This window comes from Drosophila gunungcola, unplaced genomic scaffold (genome assembly GCF_025200985.1).
Source record: "Drosophila gunungcola strain Sukarami unplaced genomic scaffold, Dgunungcola_SK_2 000063F, whole genome shotgun sequence".
Classification (NCBI taxonomy): domain Eukaryota; kingdom Metazoa; phylum Arthropoda; class Insecta; order Diptera; family Drosophilidae; genus Drosophila; species Drosophila gunungcola.
The window spans coordinates 94,082-108,929 of record NW_026453226.1 but is presented as its reverse complement, the minus strand read 5'-3'; the positions used below and the strand labels follow the sequence as shown (position 1 = coordinate 108,929).

Below are 14,848 nucleotides of genomic sequence, written 5' to 3'. Positions count from 1 at the left end.
CCTTGCTCCTGAAAAGGTAACATCGAAGCAAACCAGAAAAAAGTCGTCTGCGTATTGAAACATTTCGCAGTTTTCGTCATTCAAACTGTGAAGATTTGCAGTGTATAGATTAAACAAAGTGGGGCTAAGGCAACTATCTTGGCAGACTCCTCTATCGACTTCAAGGCGACTTTTCCCCTTGACAAAAACTCGCTTCCTAAGGAAGTCAGTTAACCAGGCAACGTGGTGTTGATTGAAGTTGAGATTTTGGAGTTTGGTCTCTAAGATTCCTATATCGACGCAGTCAAAGGCTTTTTGCAGATCTAAACATGCTGCCACTACCTGAAGTCCTTCTGCTTTTAATGCTTGCACTTTGTTTATTAGGTCATTTATGCACATAGATGTGGATCTGTGTTTCCTAAATTCATAAGATCTATTCGGAAGCAGCCTATTTTGTGAGATGTGGTGATCTAACTTGAGTTTAATAAGGACCTCTGTAATCTTAAAAAGTACGCTTAGCAAGCAAATTGGCCTATAGTTATCTAAAACTGATGAGTGTGCGTTTCTTTTGGGAATTGGTACCACTTATATTTGTATCATTCGATACGATAACTTATCTAGTCCCCTTGCTGAGTCAGACTTTCTTAAAGTCGAAGAGTTTTAATGGGTTGATTCTTTCTAGGAGCTCAGGTGTGAGAGTTCTGGTTCCTAAGATTTTGCATCTTATACTTGCTAATGCCGGACAGTCTGCGATGATGTGTTTAGAGGTTTCGTCCTCTATATCGCAGAATCTTCAAGTTCTACTGCTGGTTATTCCCATCTTAACTAGGTGACTTTTCAGTCTACAGGGCCCGGTTAGTAATCCGGTAACCATCCTAAGTGAATTTTTCTCTAGTTGAATAATATCCTTGAACCTCTTCTTGTTGTAGTTATTTATTTGAGTTTTGGTTTGACGTAGGCCTGGGGTATTCCTCCAGTGTTCTTGCCTTATTGCGCCTTTCTCTTTCCTAAGGTATTCATTTTATCGGCAAGTTCATTTCCGGATATATCATTTCCGGATATATCCCGGAATCCATCTGAGGGCCAGCCTTTTTCGGCTGCCCAATATATTAAGCTTACTCTTCACCCTTAGGACTAGCTTCGAGGTGATTTTGTTACTATGTAAAGTAGTAATTGCTGCTCGGCTGTCCGAAAGGATCGATATGTCCTTTTCCATGTATCGACGCTGTATGTTGAGCTCTGCACAATGTCCAATGGCACATACCTCAGCCTGGAATATGCTGGTATATTGGCCAAGGGATTCGTGGTATTTTATGCGAGGCCCTACCACTCCAAGGCCCGTGCCTTGTTGTGTCAGGGATCCATCTGTGTACCATGCTATGGTGTGTTTAGCCAAGGGTGCACTTCAGACAATCTTTCTTATTGCCTAGGTGTGCTGTGAAGTTCTGCTCATAGATTAATTCGGCTGTCATTTTATCCCTAGGGTGGAGTATTAGGGGCACCTCACCTAACAGATTAGTTGCATCCCTGTTATTTAGAATGCAAACACTACCTGTGCCCTCAGTGCTTATTCTCAGAAGTGCATTGCCCCTGTCATGCATACGCAGGCGAGTCTTTGCAACTTTCCTAGCTGGTTTTGCATGCTGGTGAGCTTAGCTCGTTTACCCCATGCAAGTGCTCCGTAAGTGAGGATTGGTCTCACAATCATTAAGTATAGCCATCGTATTATCTGAGGCCTGGTTCCCCAGGATTTCCAATGTCTTTTGGACATGGGAAGCGAAGTTCAGCTTACTATCCAAGGTGATTCCTAGATATTTAACCTCTCGGCTAGTTTCTATAGGAGTTCCTAGCAATGAGATTTGTCTCATTCTCTGTAGTTTGTACTTCCTTGTAAAGGGAACGATGACGATCTTAGCAGGATTTAAATTGAGTCCAACCTCCCTGCACCAGTCTAGCGTTGTCTTTAGTCCGAGTTGGACGATGTGGCAGAGTGTCGCTTCATATTTGCCCCTGGCGATTATCACGCTGTCATCGGCGTATCCCTGACATTGGATTCCTTTTTCAGCAAGTTTGCTGAGAAGCTCATCCATAGCAAGGGGAAGAGTACTCCTCCTTGCGGGCAGCCTCTGCTGGTTGCAATTGTCACTCTATCCGAACATGTTGCTTGCCTGGATTCAAGTAGGTTGCCAATCCATTTGCTGATAGTAACATCTACGTTCCTTCTGGACAAAGCAGATGGAACCGCATCATGTGATGTGTTGTCGCAGGCTCCCTCTATGTCTAGAAAGGCACAGATAGCTTTTTCTTTGCTGTCAATTGCCCCTTCTAGGGTGCGACATAGTTGATAAATTCAGTGTCTGTTGAACGGCCTGCTCTGTATGCATGCTGTGTGTTTTGCAGCGGACAGTCTCTGAGAGCTGTCCTTCTGATATTGTAGTCTACCAGTTTTTCCAACGTTTTAAGACAAAACGAAGTTAAACTGATAGGTCTGAAGGACTTGGGGCTGGTGATATCTTTCTTCCCGATCTTGGGGATGAAGACCACCCTAGCGCTGCACCATGCACTTGGGATGTATCCAAGGGCTAGGCTGCTCACCATTAGTCTTCTTAGGCGGGTAAGGAGTAGTTCCTGCCCCTGCTGTAAGAAAGATGGAGAGATCATGTCTAAACCCGGTGATTTAAATGGTTTGAAGGTTCCAATAGCCCATTTGAGTTTCTCGGGCGTAACTATAGACTTGGCTGCTGCCCAGTCACTAGCTACTGTCCTAGGGGTTCTATGTTGATCACACATTATGTTTCCCGTAGTGGGAGTACATCTTGGGAAATGCGTGTCAAATAGCAATTCTAATTTCTCCCGATCCGTGGAGGAGAAGGTGTTATTCCCTTTCCTCAGGGCTAAATTACTATCCGTTGCACTTTTAGCCATTGCCTTGTGCAGTCTCGCGCCCTATTTGACGTAACTTATTGCCTCACAGAAGTTCCTATAGTTTTTCCGTTTGGCTTTCCTGATCTATTTGTTGTAGATCGTCATGCTTTGCCTGTATAGTTCCCAGTTCCTATCAGTTTTTGGTTTGTTGAAGACCTTCGGAGTGGTTACTCGTAGTCGTTCAAGACTAGCATTCCATTGCGTCTGTTTCCGCTGCTGTCTGCTTAGAGGACAACTGTCTGAGGGGGATCTTGTTCGTCCGGCAGTGGTCCACGTGCCCGGGTATTTCTGGCGGTGGACAGGCCTCCTCCCCGGCAAAGTAGGCGAAGGCCACTGCTAGCTTTGGTGCAGCTCCTGTGCATTTGATGGCTACGGCGACACAGTCTCTGCTCATGAACTCTGAAAATATACTATAATTGATATCTTTCCTTATAACGATGCATGATCTGGGAGGTAATCCTCCTGGATCGGATATTACCTTAGTGTCTTTCGTGTACATGCCTTTTATGCCATGGTGCCACAATGGCTCCTGTACAAGGGCTAGCCCGAGGTCTTGGGAGGTGAACATCCTCGCCAAGACAGCAGATGCTGCTTTGGCCCGATGGATGTTTACCTGGGCTATTCGCGTGCTGCTTGTTGTAGCCATCACTCCAAGGTTTGCTGCTCCGTGATGTCTGGTGAAGAGAGAGACAACGTCGGCTCCACATTCAGTGGTTCGAGGGTATCCTCGACAGCCTCACAGATGTCGTCACTGGGCGTCTCTTCCGGAGCTTTCTTAGTATTTTTCAGACCGCTCACGGTGACGTGGCCAAACCGGAAGTTGAGTTTGTGGTCACGCTCCACTGTCTCATCCCTTCCGGTCTGGTCCATCCCTACGACCAGGTGTGCACCAGCTCCGTCGTTCTTCCTGGAGATGACCCTTCAGGCGTCCGTCTCGACACGGTTTTGGAAACCAATGAAGGCTAGTATCTCCTCATTGGTCCAGTCTGAGCTCCTCGGGCAGAACAATGTGGCGTTGTAAGCTGCCGGGATGTCTGCTCCAGTGCGGGTTTCTAGGGGTACTCCCTTCCACGTCCGCAGCTGAGGTACGGCAACCTTAAGCCACTCAGCTGAGCCTTCATCCAGGCAGTCGACAATCAGGTAACCCACCCTGAAGTGGTTTCCCCTGAAAACGACCGGACCGCTCCACGCTGACGAGCGCATCTCGTCCATGACCGATTTCTGGAGCCCGGATAGTTCCTCCGCGGTCAGGCTGGCCGCCGTGAAACCCTCCGGGAGTATGGCCACCCTGATGAGCGTAGCTGTCTTGGCAGCCTCCGTGTATGTCGGACGGGGTCCGATGACCGGTGGTGCCGAGCTAGAGGGTCGTCGTCCAGGGGTTGTCGGCTGCTGATTTTGACGGGGCTGGGAAGGTATCTTCCTGACCTGCACCTTTGCCCTTTCTGCCGCTGCTGCTGCTGATATGCTAGGCCCCTCTTGCCTAAAGACCGTGAGGACGTCTCACTAGCCCCTGTGCCGTGCCTAGACCTTTTGGGGGTATCTGATGGGTGGTATGCGGCTGGTGTTCAGCCGTTTGCAAGGCGGTGCTTCCCCCAATGCCGGCTGCTTTCTCGGCAACTTTGCCTTCTTCAAGGCCTCCTCCGGTGTCATGCCCTGCATGAGATACCTAAGGTACCACTTTAACTTCGACCCTGGCAGGCCACGCCTGTTGGAGTCGTCCAGTCCGGGCTGTCCTAGGGCTGGAAGAGCGTCCTGCTTCTTCAGCTGTCTGATAGATTTTGGCCTATCAGACGCGAGAGGTGGGCGTGCTGGCAGGGTAGCTCCTGCTGGCACACCACGCTCTCTGGCTGGGAATGACTGCGGCGCAGGTCTTCTCGCCTGAGCTGCTGGTGGAGTCCTAGGCGGGTGCGCTGCCGCCTGGGGTCTGTCGCCGTCGAGGGATCTGTCCTCGAAGTTTCTTGCGACACCGGTTGCAGGGATATCCTGCGGGATTTTTAAATTCTTAATCTTCTTCATCATGGGGTCCCACGAGTTGCGGAGAAGTATACAGTCCGCCCGGGCAGAGATCCGCCGTACCCGGGTAAGGCGTAGTTAGGACAGACAGTCGCCACTTGCCTGAACCCGCCGTTTGCGACTGGGCTATTTGTTAACTAGGGCTCCAGCCAGACTGACTATCGGCACGGGTCGACTGACACCTTAGTCCAGCACCGAGGTGAGATGTGGGGTGATAGGATGGAGCTAGGTAATTGTAAGGAGGGGGTGTGTAGCTACTGTGTTAAGACGGCCAAACCAGCGTCTTGTCGGTATACCTACATCGGTATACCCGCTGTTTGTCCGGGGTTGCTTATTTGCTTGCGCTTATTCGCAACTAACCTTCCCAGAAGGCCGTTCGCTATCCGCAACCTGCGACCCGCCTGGTTGCCTCAGCTAAGCCTCCCTTCGAACCATCCCAATAGTTCTTGAGGACCAAGTGGTGTATTTTTAATTACATGTAAAAACTGTTCGTCTTCTTCTTTAGACCAAGTGTTGCCAGTTCGTTTTATCTGTTTATATTTTTTAAGATTTTTAATACTATTCCAGATGTTTGGGCTTTCCGAGATTTCATTAACAAATTATTGAAAATTGGATTTTCTTTTGTTACCTATGTAGTTTTGAAGTGCCTTTTCTGCCTCTAGGGTTTTTCGGGCGTCTTCAAACTTTTTGGAGCGGTAGAATTTCTGCCTAGCAGCATTTCTTAGACGAAAAAGTTTTTCAGCTTCCTTATACCACCATTTTTTGGGTTCGTAGTTAGCTTTCCCTAATATTTTCACAGTGTTTGACTTGATTGACGCTTCTAGTGACTTGGTTATAGCTTCTATACTGGAAAAGTTGGTGTTTTCGAAATCAATTGCCACTTTGTCATGGAGAATTTTAAAAGTTATTACTTCAGTACTCACATTATTAATAACAATCTCAATCGGTAAATGATTGCTGTTGGTAATTTTAACTTTGGAGGAACTCCATGAGATATTTAAGTCCCTTCTGTTACAAAAGGGGAGATCTAGTACCGAGAACTGAACAGGACTGAGCGAAAAGTTTGGCGAACCATCATTTAGGCAAACAAAACCAGCATCAAGGGATACTCTTTCCAATGTGTGACCCTTGGTATCGCTGGTTAAGCTGCCCCATCTTGTTGACTTCGCATTGAAGTCACCACCAATAAGGGTGGGGTTGGCCAATGTAGACGCGTAGTTAAAAATGTTTTTAGGACCCTGTTTCAGATCGGTTACTGTGGTGGTTGGGGGGATATATAAGCTAAAACTATTAACATTCTTCTCAAGATTAAGAGTTTGAACTCCAATGTTTTCTATTAGATTTAGATTTTAGAATTCTAAACTTGATGTTGTTGCGGATATATATCCCAACGCCGCCATAGCCGTCACCTCTTGGTTTGCAATGAAATTTGAAATCCGGGATACTAAAATCGGTATTATCCTTAACCCAGATTTCTGAGAGTAAAGCTATGTCAACGTTGTTATTTATTAGATACATATTAAGTAAGTGCTTGTTGTTAAGTTTGTTCAGGCTTTGAATGTTGATTTGAAGAATTTTCATTATGGTATTACAGTTTGAGGTTCACGAAGTCCCTGATCTCAGTTAGAAATTTTATAACTATTGTGTTTGTACTGTGAGGAGTCTTAAAACTCCCCACAAATTCCGAGGCAGGAGAGCTGCATAGCAACAGCGAAGGAGGCGAGAATGCCGGAGGAGTCAAGGGCAACAAGGTCAAACGGTAAACAACGGACCTTGGACCCAGGCAAAGCGGAGACACCGTGGACTAACGGTACCACGCTGGACATTGGACCCTCACACGGCAAGGGCAACAGGGTCGAACGGTAAATTGGCGGACTTCGGACCCGCACAAAGAGGACGCACCGTAAACTAACGGTGCGGCAGTGGACCTTGGACCCGATCACGCGAGCTGGAAAAGGGAAATAACGGGACCATCACAGGCTATAAAAGGCAGCGCAAGCGCAGCACAGGGGGAGTAATAGTGCGAGAATCAAAGCGAGTGCGTGTACGCGAGACCAGTAGCAAGTTAATCAAGTGCCAAGTACCAGGATCAAGATCGCAAAGTCGAGACGCCGAACGACTGAGAGTCTACAAGGCTGAGGCTTCAACGCTGAGATCCAACGGGTGCTAGGTCGTGGTTAAATCGAGCTCAGGGAGTCCTTGCGTGGAGTCTGCGATAAAGGTGGCTGGGCGAAGAGGTCGAACCGAGTTCAACCTGCTAGGCGATACACCTTGCCGACACAATCCGGACCGACTTAGGGAGCCTGCGATAAAGGTGGCTAGGCGAAAAGGCAGAACCTCGTTCTACCTGCTAGGCGAAACACCTTGCCGGTCCCGACAGTGAGGTTCGCATAACATCCAGAGTCTCGAAGGAGCCGTCACGAGTCAGATACCAGCAAGCAGTCGACGACGAGGAGCGACGCCGCGAAGGACAGCAACGAGGAGCGACGCCGCAGAGGACGACGAGGAGCAGCAGCAGCTGAAGAGCCGCGAGGCTTGTGTAAGGAGACGAATAAAGACAATTACGAGCCCAACAGAACTCTGGCGTTATTCTTTGGTCAAAGGAAATAACCCAATATAAATTTGGTGGAACGAACCCATAACCTCTCTGAGCTAGCCGCCCGTTAACGTAGCGAGCGAGAATACATAGAAATCAGGTCGTTACATCTGGCGCTCATGAGTGATTGCCCTGACCAAGAGAACAAAACATCAAAGATGGGAAAGTCCTGGATTTATAATCTCAGGAAGGAGGACTTCGACGAGGTGAGCAATGTTCTGGGAATAGAACTTGAGGGCTCGGTAGAGGCGATGAGGAAGACCCTGATAGAGACGGTTGACCGCATAACAGAAGACCCGGTTGTGGCAGAGTTAGTGGCAGGTCTGGAGGTCACATTCCGGAAGCTGCCGGTCCGAAAATTCAAGCTAACAGCCGCAGATGCCGAAGGCCTTATAGCAAGCCTGGATATTCAGAGCATGGCAAGCGACGGCAGGCAGCGAGAAGGCAGCCGCGAGAGGAAAGAAAGCGTAAGGCCACATCCGCAGGACTACGCCAAGGTGGCCAAGCAAGTCCGAGAGTGGAACTTTCGGTATGACGGCAACGACAAGCCACTGGAGTTTCTGGAGCAGGTGGAGTGGTCAGCCGTGACCTATGGTCTAGATATAAACCAGATCCCACGAGCAATGCCGGAGCTGCTGCAGGGCAGAGCCCTAAAGTGGTTCATAGCCAACAACCGGCAGTGGGACATCTGGGGAGACTTCATATTCAGCTTCCAAGGATATTTCCTTCCTCGACGCTACATGGAGAAGCTAGCGGACCAGGTCAGGCAGCGGAGGCAGACATACGGGGAAAAATTTTAAGATTACATGGTGGACATGCAGACGATGATGCGGCCCCTGGCTATGTCTGCCAAAGAAGTCCTGAACAGGATAAAGGAGAACAGCACGCCGGCCCACCGAATGTTTATCCGGCCGTACGAGTTTCGGCACCTGGACACCCTGAAGGCGCTGGCAGACGAGTTCGAGGAGCTGGAGGAGCAACGGGAGAAGTTAAAAATGGAAAACCACTCCCAGAGGACACAGAACCGCCCAGTGCCAAGGCCAAGGGCAGAGCAGGGTGCGGTGTGTAGGCGGTGCCAGGAGGTCACGGAAGCGCCACGGAGGCATACGCCGCAGGAACACGGATCACCAGCCGATCGCAGTGGATTTATAAAGAATCCGGCCAACGCGTGTCGCAGATGCGCGGGCGCGGACCATTGGACGAAGGAGTGCCGGAACCGGCGACTCACATTCTGCTGGCGATGCGGAAAGAAAGGCGTCCGAACGGTGGAGTGCTGTTCGGAAAACGCGCAACGATCCCAGCCTCCGAGGGGCGGCCAGGGATCGTAAGGTGCTGCCTCTCAAAAATAATGGGCGACCTGAAAGCGGAAGAAATGCAACTGTCCGCCACAGTGCTCATAGGTGACGCGAACGTTAAGGCCACGGTGGACACCGGCGCGACAGCGAGTTTCATCAGCAAAGAGCTGGCGGACAGGCTGCAGGCGGCAGGAAAGGTTGGACCCACAAAGAGGCAAGTACGGATGGCGGACGGTAGATGCGGAGACGTAAAATCGCAGCTAGAAATTCAAATCGGACTGGGCACAAGAAAAGTGTCAATGGAGCTGCTGATCCTCCCAGGATTGATCGACGAACTGGTGCTAGGATGGAACTTCCTCTCAAAAATCGGAGCCGAGGTGAAATGCGCAGGTCACAGAGTGATGATACCGGCGAGGGACAGACACCGAGCAGTCGTGGAAGCCTCGACTTAAAGGACGGGTACTGGCAGATAACGATGGAGGCAGCCAGCAGGCAGTACACCGCATTCTGGGAAAGACCTGTTTCAATGGAAAGTTATGCCTTTCGGTTTATCAGGATGATATAATCGTCAACGGACGGACACTAGAGGAGCACATGCGGAACCTAAAGGAAGTATTCAGAAGACTGCGAGCGGCAAACCTGAAAGTAAACGCTGATAAGTGTAAATTCTTCAGGAAGGAACTTCAATACTTAGGGCATCGCATTATAGACCAAGGCATCGGGACGGATCCGGAAAAGGTATCAGCGATAGCATTGCTAAAACCACCGGCAACTGCCAAAAAACTACGGCAGTACTTGGGAGTGGCGTCGTGATACAGGCGTTTTGTGCCAGATTTTGCCACGCTAGTGCATCCGCTGAACTCCCTTCTCCGAAAGGGTATCAAATGGGAATGGACCGACGACCACCAGCAGGCCTTTGAAGCTGTTGGGCCGCTTCCTCGGTCGAAACACGGGAACTCGATGCTACTAGTGCTCGTAGATTGGTTCTCGAAATGGACGGAAATAGTGCCATTGCGTAGGGCTACCACAGAGACGCTGGAAAAGGCAATCCGGGAAAGGATTGTCTCAAAGTACGGCGTGCCGAAGGTCTTGATCACCGATAACGGGGTGCAATTCACGAGCAGGGCGTTCAAGCGGTTCTTGACAGAGTTGGGAGTGCGGCACTAGTTCACAGTCCCGTACACACCACAAGAAAATCCCACGGAGAGGGCCAATAGAACTGTAAAAACAATGATCGCCCAGTTTGCCGGACAAAACCAGAGAACGTGGGATGAGAAATGGCCAGAATTGCAGCTGGCCGTGAACACCAGTGTAGCCGAGTCCACAGGGTATTCGCCGGCATTCGTCACGCAGGGTAGAGAGCCCAGGTTACCGAGCGCGTTGTTTGATGAAGAAACCACCGGCACAGGAAGGGAAACCCAGACCCCATCGGAGAATGCTGGTCAGACGGAACATGGAGAAGGCGGCGCAGGATCAGGCGCGCCACTACAATCTCCGCAGGCGCCCTTGGAAACCACAGATTGGAGACACAGTATGGGCCAAGGAGCACCATCTATCCAAAGCGGCAGAAGGATTCGCTGCGAAACTGGCCCCCAGATACGAGGGACCGTTTAAAATAATTAATTTCGATTCTCCGGTTATTGCAACCTGCGGCACGAACACACGGGCAAAGAAAGGAAAACACACATAGGCCAGTTATGACCCCAAAGCAAAGAGGGGCAGTGTCAACAAATCCGGCGTATCGGAGGAGCACTGTACCCTAACCGAAGAAAGGGGGAGGAAGATACACATTATCGAAATTAACGGTCAAGCACACACATACAGGCACACACATCTGGAGCGCGAGAGCGGGACAGGGAGGGTTAAAAGCCGTAGGCACCGTTACCGGCTAAACGCACACATGCACGGGTTGCGTAGAAGGCGTGTACACGAAGGGCACCGTTACTTTGAACATTACACGGACACAGAGCGGAGTGCGAGTCCCGTTACCGGTACACGTCTCCGCGAATAACGGAACCGAGGATATGCGGAAGAACCGAACCGTCGTCAGCGACGGCGCTGCATGAGCGCACGTAGCACCAGCACCCAGCAACGAGTCGAGCACGAGGTGAGGGAGGAGCGCGCCGGGGAACAGCCAGTGGCGAAATGGAGGCGGGACTCCGATTCTGTCCTCCAGCTTCTGGCGTCCCCCCTGGTGTCGCGATTCCCGTCACCGGTCAGCGAGGCTGACGAGGAGTCAACCGGTGAGATCTCTCTCAGCAGCAGACGGCCACATGGACGTGGCCCGCGCCCGAGGAGGCAGCGGGGGAGGCCCGGATGCGGGAGGCAATCGAGGCCATCGAGTGGCAGCGCCCATCGCCGTTGAACCCGCGAGGTCCGAGAGCTAAGTCGGCGAAACGCGTCGCGGAGACGGCCGATCTCGAGGGACCGAAGGTGAAACCCGAGGAGGAGCGCGAAACCCAGGAGGGTCTGGAGAAGGGACCGTGGGAGTGGCCATCACCGCCGGAAACGTCGCGGGACGCGGCGCCACCCCCGAAGCTCGCGCGGCAGATCTCGTTCCCGGAGCCGCGAGCCCCACCGGCGTGGCCGATGCTGCGGAGACAGCAGTCGGAGGGCGCGGAACCTTGGTCGGAGGTTCCGGAGGCGGAGTGGCCGACGCGGGTGGCCGAAGAAGCGCGACGGCAGCGAGGGAGGCGCAGGAAGGACAGGTGGGCCAAACTCATGGTGGACGGAGGACAGCGCTACCGAATTATAGTAGCAGGGGGACGGGTGCGGGTGTTCAAGGCCCAATAAAGTGGGTCCCAGCATTGAAGCCCGGCAGTTGTTATTTGGGTAGGGGACCACAACACAGCACAACACGGAAAAAATAAGGTGGTCAGCCGCAGCAGCAGTGAGGGGGCGGATCGCGGGCCAAGCACGCGGGCCGGCAGAGAACACGAGGCTGCCGCAGGCGTATGGCGAGGGGGGGTCACTTGCTGCCGCAAGGGTCAGCACCCCGAGACATGTCAGGGGCATCAGGGGCATCATGGTCATGGTGTCGCTGTAAAGAAAAAAGTCGTTAGTTAAAGGAAAATTACAAGCAGCAAGTTAACTTACCAAAACAACGAGGCCGTGAGGAAATTAGGGACGGGGGCGCCAGGCGATAGGCGGTCGATCGATAGTTGCGATCGATGAGTACAAAAACAAATACTGGATTTCTCAAGAAACGGTCACACGGAGGCAACTTAAGACAACGGAAACGATAACGATAACGGCAACAACGATGGCAATGCTGGACCCACTATCGATAAGTGCGATCGAGACAGGGTCAGTAGAGTGGCCAGACGACGAATCGGAATGGTGATTTCAAACACGGGGAAATGTCTGGGCGGGAAATTCAAATTCTACGCGGGGAATGGTCTAAGGATCGAGATGCAGTTTTTGGAAAGTTCAAGTCTTTCGGGGAACTGTCTGGGGAACAGGCTAACGCAGCACAGCCATGGGAAAGTTAAAGGTCTTTCAGAACGCTGTCTGGGGGGAGTTTTACGAGGACAGTTTAGGGAAAATTGAAGTCTTTTGGGGAACTGTATGGGATCACGAGGAGAACGAGTTTGGCTGGAAATTTGAATGAACGAACAACAGGGGCGGGGAGATCACTACTTTCATAACATTTCCGAAGAAAGAAGGAAATGTGAGGAGTCTTAAAACTCCCCACAAATTCCGAGGCAGGAGAGCTGCATAGCAACAGCGAAGGAGGCGAGAATGCCGGAGGAGTCAAGGGCAACAAGGTCAAACGGTAAACAACGGACCTTGGACCCGGGCAAAGCGGAGACACCGTAAATTGGACCCTCACACGGCAAGGGCAACAGGGTCGAACGGTAAATTGGCGGACTTCGGACCCGCACAAAGAGGACGCACCGTGAAGTAACGGTACCACGCTGGACATTGGACCCTCACACGGCAAGGGCAACAGGGTCGAACGGTAAATTGGCGGACTTCGGACCCGCACAAAGAGGACGCACCGTGAAGTAACGGTGCGGCAGTGGACCTTGGACCCGATCACGCGAGCTGGAAAAGGGAAATAACGGGACCATCACTGGCTATAAAAGGCGGCGCAAGCGCAGCACAGGGGGAGTAATAGTGCGAGAATCAAAGCGAGTGCGTGTACGCGAGACCAGTAGCAAGTTAATCAAGTGCCAAGTACCAGGATCAAGATCGCAAAGTCGAGACGCCGAACGACTGAGAGTCTACAAGGCTGAGGCTTCAACGCTGAGATCCAACGGGTGCTAGGTCGTGGTTAAATCGAGCTCAGGGAGTCCTTGCGTGGAGTCTGCGATAAAGGTGGCTGGGCGAAGAGGTCGAACCGAGTTCAACCTGCTAGGCGATACACCTTGCCGACACAATCCGGACCGACTTAGGGAGCCTGCGATAAAGGTGGCTAGGCGAAAAGGCAGAACCTCGTTCTACCTGCTAGGCGAAACACCTTGCCGGTCCCGACAGTGAGGTTCGCATAACATCCAGAGTCTCGAAGGGGCCGTTACGAGTCAGATACCAGCAAGCAGTCGACGACGAGGAGCGACGCCGCAGAGGACGACGACGAGGAGCAGCAGCAGCTGAAGAGCCGCGAGGCTTGTATAAGGAGACGAATAAAGACAGTTACGAGGCCAACAGAACTCTGGCGTTATTCTTTGGTCAAAGGCAATCACCCAATATAAATTTGGTGGAACGAACCCATAACCTCTCTGAGCTAGCCGCCCGTTAACGTAGCGTGCGAGAATACATAGAAATCAGGTCGTTACAGTACCTACTTCATTTCCTGTGTTACCAATAAACTCCGTGATTTTCTTGCATAACGCATTAAGTTTGTCCTGAACTACATTGGAACAAGTCTGAGAAATGGAACTCAGATTGTTCATCCCGTTCCCTTTGGTTTTTCTGGCATATGAATTTATAGAATGTATACCTTTGGCTGATTCTGCTGATGAATTAAGAATACTGTTTGCCTGATTAATTTGCCATGATGGCGTTGGGAAAGATAACTGATCTTCCATCGCAGGCGCTCCTCTGCGAAATAGGGATGGGTATTTCTTAGGCGTCTCTTTTATAGTTAGGTTTTCTGAAGTCCTAGTTTTCTGAATGGCATACGCTTTCTTCCTGGCTGAACAAGATGGCGATGTAGCCACGTGGCTTTCCTTGCATTTAGAGCACTCAACTTTTGTGCATGCTTCTTCTTTGTGCACAGAACCACACTTGAAACATTTATTCTGTCCCTTGCAAAACGGAAACACCTGAAACACTGCACGAAATATACATACGGCTGAACCTTTGAGTACAAGAATTTAATCTCCTTTGGTAGTTGCTGCCCATTAAAAAAATTATTTTGACCCTGCCTGTGGAAACAAGTTCATTCTTGTTGTTTTTATCCTTTTTCATAATTCTGCAAACATCTAAAATAGGAATCTGTGAGCTTAGGAGATCGCTCCTTGACAAATCCCTACTGGTGTGACTGCGGCGAGGGCTGAGACTGTGGATATAATAGAATTTAAATAAATACGCAAAAAAAAAATTAAATCCATGACCCAACTTAACTGCCAAAATTGCGTTTTGACTCCTGTCCGATTCCCTCTGACTTGACTGCGGCGAGGGACGAAACTCTGAAAGATAATAAAAAAAACGCAATTAACAAGCATATGCACAAATAAAAAAATTAAAATTTACACATATCTGCCACAGATGCGTCTCGTGCTCCCTGTCCAGATCCAGCTGACGAAGCTATGATGAGGGTTGAGACTGCGTATAAATAAATACAAATTATAAAAACATTTAAAATCAAATAAAACACAGCACTTACCTGTCTCAAAAGTTTCCTGGCTCCTTGACAAATCCCTACTGGTGTGACTGCGGCGAGGGATGAGACTGTGGAAATAATAAAATTAAAATAAATACGCAAAAAACAATATTAAATCAATGACCACACTTAACTGCCCAAATAGCGTTTGGACTCCTGTCCGATTCCCTCTGACTTGACTGCGGCGAGGGACGAAACTCTGAAACATAATAA

The 14,848-nt window shown here is 50.3% G+C and overlaps 1 long non-coding RNA gene across 3 annotated transcripts; it reads right to left on the bottom strand.

Moving 5' to 3' along the window:
* Positions 1 to 14,117: 14,117 nt before the first annotated feature.
* LOC128264264 (uncharacterized) lies at positions 14,118 to 14,837 on the bottom strand. 3 transcript variants are annotated; one of them, XR_008268697.1, is made up of 5 exons: positions 14,763 to 14,837; positions 14,639 to 14,703; positions 14,506 to 14,577; positions 14,372 to 14,441; positions 14,118 to 14,311 (listed from the first exon to the last, which is right to left on the bottom strand). It is a non-coding gene; the product is annotated as an uncharacterized LOC128264264 (long non-coding RNA). The 3 variants fall into 3 exon arrangements; XR_008268698.1 differs by having other exon boundaries at positions 14,377 to 14,441; XR_008268699.1 differs by having other exon boundaries at positions 14,770 to 14,824.
* Positions 14,838 to 14,848: the final 11 nt, after the last annotated feature.